Source organism: Nicotiana tomentosiformis, chromosome 1, assembly GCF_000390325.3.
Source record: "Nicotiana tomentosiformis chromosome 1, ASM39032v3, whole genome shotgun sequence".
Taxonomy (NCBI): Eukaryota; Viridiplantae; Streptophyta; class Magnoliopsida; order Solanales; family Solanaceae; genus Nicotiana; species Nicotiana tomentosiformis.
This window is the reverse complement of record NC_090812.1, coordinates 159,421,854-159,431,324: the sequence shown is the minus strand read 5'-3', so window position 1 is coordinate 159,431,324 and position 9,471 is coordinate 159,421,854.

The window sequence follows — 9,471 nt, the reverse complement described above, 5'->3', positions numbered from 1 at the left end:
ACCAAATTCGCGAAGGGTTCTATTTATGGTTTCTGCCCAGGTTTTTCGCACCTGCGGTCAATTTCACGCTTCTGCGCCACTGCAACTGCGGAAAATCCATCGCAGGTGAGAAACTTACTTAGGAGCCTAGGTTCCTCATCTGCGGCCCAAAACCCCGCGCCTGCGAAAGCGCTCCTATGCGTTTTCCTTCCGCTTCTGCGAAGCCTGCCCAACATCCCCTTTTCCGCATCTGCGCCCCAGGTTTCGCACCTGCGAGCTCGTAGATGCGAACTCCAACTCGCACCTGCGCATCCTGCCTAGCCCATCACTGACCGCTCCTGCGGACTCCCCATCCGCACCAGCGACCTCGGACATGCGACTCTTCCTTCCGCAGGTACGAAAATAGCAGCAGCAGCAGCAGCTTCAACTGCATTTTCCAACTTCGACAAATCCGTTAACAACCCGGAATCACCCCTAGGCCCTCGGGACCTCAACCAAAAATACCAACAAGTCATACATCAACATACAAACTTAGTCGAACCTTCGAATCACTCAAAACAATATCCAAACACCAAATTACCCTCGAATTCAAGACTAAGAACTTCTAAATTTCCAAATTCGGCAACCGATGCCGAAACCAACCAAACCACGTCCGAATGACCTCAAATTTTGTACACACGTCACAAATGACACTACAATTCTACTCCAACTTCTGAAATTCCATTCCGACCCCGATATCAAAGTTTCCACTTCCGATCGAAATCGCCAAATTTCTAACTTTTGCCAATTCAAGCCTAATTCCACTCCAGACCTCCAAATCACATTCCAGAGGCGCTCCTAAGTCCAAAATCACCTAACGAAGCTAATGGAACCATCAGAATTAAGTTCTGAGATCGTTTACACATAGGTCAACATTTAGTTGACTTTTCCAACCTAAGGTTCTAAATAAGAGACTAAGTGTCTCATTCCACTCCGAAAATACTCCGGACTCGAACAAACCAACCCGATACAACACAATGCCGCTAAATACTACATAAAGAAGCAGAATGGGGGAAACAGGGCTATAACCCTCGAAACGACCGGCCGAGTCGTTACATCCCCCCTCTTAAATAACCGTTTGTCCTCGAACGGGTCTAGAAACATACCTAGAGTCTCGAATAGATGTGGATATCTTTTTCGCATCTCCCACTAGGTCTCCCAGGTGGCCTCCTCCATAGGATGACCTCTCCACTGCACCTTCACTGAACCTATATACTTTGACCTCAACCTTCGAACCTGCCGATCCAAAATTACCACCGGCTCCACAAAATAAGTGATATCACCCTCCAATCGAACCGTGCTGAAATCCAAACATGGGACAGATCTCCAATATACTTCTGGAGCATCGAAACATGAAATAATGGGTGCATACTTGACAAGCTGGGTGGCAAGGCAAGCTTATAAGCCACCTTCCCAATCCTTTAAAGCACCTCAACAGTCCCAATGAACCGGGGACTCAACTTCCCCTCTTCCCAAACCTCATAACACCCTTCATGGGTGATACCTTCAGCAAAACCTTCTCCCCAACCATGAAAGATACATCACGGGCCTTTGTCACGTCCCAAAACTAACCCTGTCATGATGGCGCCTATCATGGAACTAGGCAAGCCGACTCATTTCCAAAACAAACCAATATATTCATTTCAAAGATAATTTCAAGGTAAAAACCTCCATTTAAAGAGTTCAAATCAAGAAAAACAGAAGTGCGGAAAAGAAAAGCCCGACATCGGGGTGTCACTAGTCATGAGCATCTACTACGATCTGTCTAACAATGTCAAGGCTAACTCAGCCTGGGAAATAGCTAAATACAACTAGAGGAAGATAAGAGGGAGAATAGCAGGGGCTGCGATCGCCAAACAGCTACCTTACTATCTCCGAGAAAACCTGCAACCAGAACACTCAATAACCGCTACCGTGTCCAAATACACCTGAATCTGCACACAAGGTGCAGGGAGTAACGTGAGTACGCCAACTCAGTAAGTAACAACAATAAATAAAGACTGAGCAGTAGTGACGAGCAATAAAGCATGTAATGTTCATATCAGGAAATCTCAGCAAAATACCACATTCTCTTAAAAATCAGGATTTGAATCAAACATCTCGTTTAAACCCAATTCCAATAAAATCATTTTAAATACATTTTTCCAACAGTTTTTCAAACAAAGGCTCAATGCAAATGTGAGTAAAAATGATGAAATCATAAACAGCCCCTCGGGCAAACCTCACAGTCACTCTTGCCACTCGGGCATACCTCACAATCACTCTTGCCACTCGGGCATTCCTCACAATCACTCTTGCCACTCGGGCATACCTCACAATCACTCTTGCCACTTGGGCATTCCTCACAATCACTCTTGCCACTCGGGCATACCTCACAATCACTCATCACTCGGCACTCGGCACTCGCACTCAGTAGGTACCTGCGCTCACTAGGGGTGTGTACAAACTCCGGAGGGGATCCTTCATCCCAAGCGCTATATCAAGCCAAATCATGGCATAAATCACTCAGGTATGCTGCAGGCGGGCAGCCCCGATCCACACTCATCTTCACAATTCAGGCCCTCGGCCTCACTCAGGTATGCTGCAGGCGGGGCAGCCCCGATCCACACCCATTCTCACAAAAATCAAGCCACTCGGGCATTTCAGTAAAACAGGGCATTCGGCCCAAAACATTTATATGCATCAAAATAGAGTCATAAGACTGAGTTATGCAGTAAACAAGTATAACCATGACTGAGTAAAGATTTTCAATCAAAAACAGTGAGAGGATGATACAAAACAGCCCCTAAGGGTCCAAACAGCATTGGCGCACGACCCAAACATGGCATTCAGCCCAATTTATAGAAATTCTTTCTAAATCATATAAGTATCATTGGTTTCAACAAAGTATGCAACTTTACAGTTGCCATGGGACGGACCAAGTCACAAATCCTCAACAGTGCACGCCCACACGCCCGTCACCTAGCATGTGCGTCACTTCAAAATAATAGAATGATACAAAATCTGGGGTTTCATACCCTCAGGACTAGATTTAAAATCGTCACTTACCTCAACAATATGAACCCAACGTCGAGCAAGCTAATCAATACTCAGGAAATTTCCACTCTATGCGTACCCACCTCTGAAAGCCCTCTTGTCTCCTCAATTCAATGCCAACAATCCTAAACTAAAATTCACCCCTTAATGATAATACAACGATCTACTATACTAAGCAACTTCAATCTACAATATCAACATCCATTGGGACCAACATTAGTAACCCATTCCATAGTTTCAGCCATTTAGACAATCTACCAAACACCTAGTGGGCATACATTTATACATTTCTTAACCATAGAATTAGTTCTTGAAACTCCCATCACTTATCAACAATTCATCCCACCATCATTCTTTAACAACTTATAATGCTAACATCACATGTGTGACCAACCATTCTCAAAAGTACTATTCATGCCATGAACTAGAGTTTTATAATCCAATCTTTCAACCATTAAAACATGTAACAAATGCTTCAAATACTTCGAACTACTCATAATAAATGAGTTTGAAGCATTGGAATTACCTCTAGTAGATCAATCTTGAAAAATCACAACTTTGGTGATTTTTGTGTTCTTGAGGATTTGATGATGAAATCTTGTATTTGGATGTAAGAATGATGTTAGAAATCATGTATATTGAGTAATAATCAACCCAAAACATCATTAACATCTTACCTTGGTTGATTGGACATGATTTGAGCTCAAAATCGTCCCTTCACCTCAAGAACCCTAACCCCCAAATTCTCAAAATATCCCTCTTCCCCGACCTTGTATTTATAGGCCCAGATTTCTGGGTTTCGGATGCGTCCCTGGATGCTTCGCATCCCCACTTCACTCCTCTTTGAAGGTCGGATGCGGACCTGGACGCTATGGCGTCACTTCACTGCCAGCCTCTCTTTCGGACGCGACCTCGGATGCTTCGCATCCGCAGGCTCCTCCGCCAGCCTTTGGTAATATGGTCATAACTTCTTGTAGGAATGTCCAAATGAGGAACGGTTTGAAGCGTTGGAAACTAGACTCAAAGATATTTCATTTGATAGGTAATAAACCATATAACACTTAGTATAATGAGAGTTATGCTCAATGGAATTTAGGTCTTATGCGAACTCACTTGAAACTTTAATCTTATGAAATTTCCAACTTCCAAACTTCTCATTAACCATCCGAAATCATCCCGAGCCCTTCGGGACCTTAACCAAATATACCAATAAGTCCTAAAATATCATACGGAGCTATTGGAATTATCAAAATTAAATTCCGAGGTCGATTACACATAGATCCATATCCGGTCCACTTTTCTAACTTAAATTTCTCAATTATGAGACTAAGTGTCTTATTTCACTATGAGTTCCTTTCGGACCCGAACCAACTAACCCGATACAACTCAACACAGCTGAACAACACATAAATAAGGATAGATGGGGGAAATGGGGCTATAACTCTCAGAATGAACGAACGGGTCGTTACATTCTCCCTCACTTAAACATACGTTCGTCCTCGAACGTGCCCAGAGTTGTTCCAAAAGCCATCAAATCACTGTGTAACTTTGCCATGCACATACCCGGGGCTTATCCCACATCACTCTAACCCATACAGGTCTGATAGCACAGCATAACTGAAATTCCTCAATTCAACCTAGCCCACAAGCCTTCGAATCAAATTTCCAACATCCGAAATTTCCTATAAGATGAAAAGTTTGCATCTACATACTGTATAAGTCTGAACAATCTGTACCAAAAGCTGTAATCATAACTAAAATACTCAAATTCAAATACCGCATAGCTCGAATGCTCGAAGCAATGATTTCAAATCACAGTATCGACTCAAATCAACAAGTGCTGGTAATAAACCTCATATCAGACAAAACCTCGTTCTAAAACCTTCGTACACTGCCGATGATAAAAGAAACATACCGAATTCATAACCATTCATTAGACCAACAGGTCATGGAGCTCCCGTTCCTTCTACAAGAAGTATAGCAAATTTCAAAGCCGACTTCCGATATTATCTTCCTAATTATACCACAATCAATCTGATAGTATCCATTTTAGGCCCAATGACCTCGTCTCCTCTAGCACGACCACTCTAGTGACATGACACATCAATACAATTTAAAGCCACAACCCGTGCAATTCGTGCACCAGATAGCAACATTCCAAATGTACCCAATCGTAATAATGACCCAAATAGGAGAACCGTTCCGCAAGCTCGACGAGTACCACCCCGACGCAATGCTAATAACCCATCACACACCGCAAAACCATAACATACGAATCTTACACAAGGGATCATATTTCCACATAACCCTGCTGCAATACGCGACCCTATCCAAATACTGGTCCATATGAAACACCTCAAGCCACCCTGCTAAAATCAATAACCATGCGCAATTCGACATCAAGTACCCAAAGTACATTACTATAACCACAGAGAACCAAACGACACCATGCCACATAAAATCTGAAAGAATGCGACCAATACATCATCAACCAAGAAATATCCAATACTATTCTCGCTCAAATTCCGCTATAAGGCCATAATAGAACCGCACCATATGTGCATATAACCAACGAATCACAACTCCTCGTAGCATAGAAGAGTAACTCACATATCATTCCAGAACACGAATAAGCTTCACATCAACCGAATGGCACATCCTTCAACAATAGCAGTATGGAGCCAATCAATGCGGCTCAGTGTAGAATACACATCCTAATTGGGCCTACCAATACGCCCCAAATCAACTATGGTCAGCCACCAATAGATAAACAACCTCCGAACATCCACAATGACGGAATCATAACACCTTCTATCATCTGGCTAGCTCCGTCCACAACTTTACAGTCCACCACCATGAAACAATCTGCTCATGAGAACTCCCAATCTTCAATTCCATAGAATACATGAATCACCCTATTTGATTCCACCTCCATCGCCCGAATGCCTAACACCTCTCTCATACACAATCCTCCCACGAGAAATACTTTGAAATTTCTTCCGTGCCACCTAGTCATCGGAAACCATTCATGCTGCCTAAGAATTTATGTCCTTCCCTTCAAAACTGAACTGTGACCTGGTATATGTAAATCCTATTCCCGCACAACACACCACATCTGTTATGCCATCATGTGACAAGCATAAGAATTCCATTATCAACTCTGAGTCACTAGCAAATTACATACATTATTAGTCAGAAACCTCATTCTTGCTTCTTTCTAGGAGAAAATCATAACACACAACACGCTCCGTACATCGGTAGAAATTATCCGGTTTAAACCATGGTAGAACCCATCATGAACACTTTGAAATCCATTTGCACATAATCAAGCTATCTGAACCGAATTCCTCTAACTTCACCAAGCCACACAAATTGCCAAATTCGAGAGTATTGCCACGAAACACCTGTAGATACTAGCCATATCATAAGTACCCAAAGAACCGATCATACCCATTATTGTGCTAACCCAACCTACTACCAAGCTGTCCTATTTCTCCAAGTCCTTTCTAAATTTCCTTCAAATTGCTATTTTATTTCCTTATTAGAACACTACTATCCTTAACTAAAACTTGCCCCGCGAACTCTAGCATAGAATCACACCGCCCTAAGACTTATAAGCTACCGAATTCCCTTTTTATGTATTCCAAAGGTTCCACAACCAAAAATGCTTACTCCGAAGAGACTTTAGGTGAATCTAAAACAGTTTCATTTACCTTCTTGATACTAAATTGCATAATTCACAATGATATAAGATGGCACGAGTCTCAACACCGTTCAATGCAACTCCTAGTTTTCTAGCCATATTTATAAATCTTGAATTCATTGGAACCATTCTCGAGAATCATCCACTCTACTCAATTCTCGAATTAACCAACCAAATGAACTGAAACGACTCGTGCCCCATTAGCACACCAACACCTAAGGGAATAAAGAGTAACCCACACTCCTACGTAACCGAGCAAATTCCCGCTCCATGTACACTACATTCTCTGCGAATAACCACTCAATTATTTTATGGTCCTCCTATAACCATAGAGTGTAATACAACTTATGTCCAGAAATTTCTTTACCCGAGTCATCCTCGACCTCGACCTCTGCAAGTCATAACTGATTCACCGGTATACCCTGAACCGAAACTAATACGACCCATAATCGTGCAATCAACTCGTCAATAGCAGACTTCCCCACTTAGCCTTAAGCTGCGATTATATAAAATTAGAACCTGTAAGGATTTCTCCTTTTCAATTACCAAGGTCTCACATCGTTAACCTGCCAGACTTCTCGAAGTCTTTTATTAAGCCTTTCATGAACATTCTGAATCTCCAGCCAAAATCACACACGCGACCTCCTACCTGGTAGCAAGTAATATTCCTCACAAAGCTTCATCAACATCACACCACCGCTAGCTGCACACAGGAGATAACCCACATGTGGAATTCCTTACCGACATCTCCCAATGACACTGCACTGAGTGCAACGACCACTGAATCTGTAAATTCTCCTGAGTTCATGCTCGCCCACCATTTGTATAAGTCTGCACTTTCCCTATTGACATCAATTGTACGTCAACAATACCTTCCGAACTCAAGTCATATTTCACCTGACACGATAATCAGATCTCCACCCCTCTATTCATTTCAAATACACTCCTTTCTTCCATATTAAATTTTCCTTTGTACACTAACCATCACTCCAAATAGAGTCTGCAGAACGATTCACATGTTAACACGATTCCAAACCATTCTACATTTTCTCAAAGCGCACGACTACCCTACTAGTGAATTCATATGCTAATTTGCCACTCTTACTTCGGTTAAATCATCTCTTTTAAGAAACTCCTCAACCTCTACTTCTCCTACTTCACCTGCTAGTACTTCAACCACCGCGGCACAATTCCCGTCATGTCTTCCCTCATACTTTGCTACCCAACTACTGCATCAAATTGAAATGTATTTTTGTCGCACCTGAACCAATAAAATGTTACCGACTTTAAGTCTCTTCAAAGATTATCTTTCCCGAGCCATCAACATCAAAATACCCATTCGCAACCACCATTACTACACAACAATTTACTCTTCTTGAGTTCAAACTCATTGACATACATGAGAATTTAATATGCCCCAAAGTTTAACAACGTGAAAGATCCTTCAAAACATTCACACTCGAGACGGTATGTCGCATCAAAACGAAAATCCAAGCACCCAATGGCCTTCCTTTACATTCAAAGAAAACATTTCTCGTCACATTCACATAGTCTTAACACTTCCAGCAGTTACGTCATACTCACCACAAAGCCATTCCACTGCTCATCGAGCCACAATTCAACTCGTAGTGACATTATCGGACATATGAGTCCAAATGTATAGGTTAAAACTCAAGCTACCGAGCCTAAGCTGCGGTCTAACCATGGCCTCAAGTCCTCCAGACTGGCCCACCACAATAACACAAAATACACATCTCAACCTTGTTCATAGAATCACAAGCTGGCGATGCACAACTGATACCAAGCGCTCATGTGCGCGTACGAGATGCGTGGAAGGAATTCAAAGAGTTATGTCTCAAACTGAATAAATTTCACACGATAGAATACAAGAAAGTGAAATTTTCCTAAGGGTTCTGCAGCCTCCTGAAGATAAGTACAGACGTCTCTGTACCGATCCACAAGACTCTACTAAACCCGCTCATGACTCGTGAGACCTATGTAACCTAGGCTTTGATACCAATCTGTCACGTCCCAAAACTAACCCTGTCGTGATGGCGCCTATCATGGAACTAGGCAAGTTGACTCAATTCCAAAACAAACCAATATATTCATTTCAAAGATAATTTCAAGGTAAAAACCTCCATTTAAAGAGTTCAAATCAAGATAAACAGAAGTGCGGAAAAGAAAAGCCCGACATCGGGGTGTCACTAGTCATGAGCATCTACTACGATCTGTCTAACAATGTCAAGGCTAAACCTAAATACAACTAGAGGAAGATAAGAGGGAGAAGAGCAGGGGCTGCGATCGCCAAACAGCTACCTTACTATCTCCGAGAAAACCTGCAACCAGAACACTCAATAACCGCTACCGTGTCCAACTACACCTGAATCTGCACACAAGGTGCAGGGAGTAACGTGAGTACGCCAACTCAGTAAGTAACAACAATAAATAAAGACTGAGCAGTAGTGACGAGCAATAAAGCATGTAATGTTCATATCAGGAAATCTCAGCAAAATACCACATTCTCTTAAAAATCAGGATTTGAATCAAACATCTCGTTTAAACCCAATTCCAATAAAATCATTTTAAATACATTTTTCCAACAGTTTTTCAAACAAAGGCTCAATGCAAATGTGAGTAAAAATGATGAAATCATAAACAGCCCCTCGGGCAAACCTTACAGTCACTCTTGCCACTCGGGCATACCTCACAAT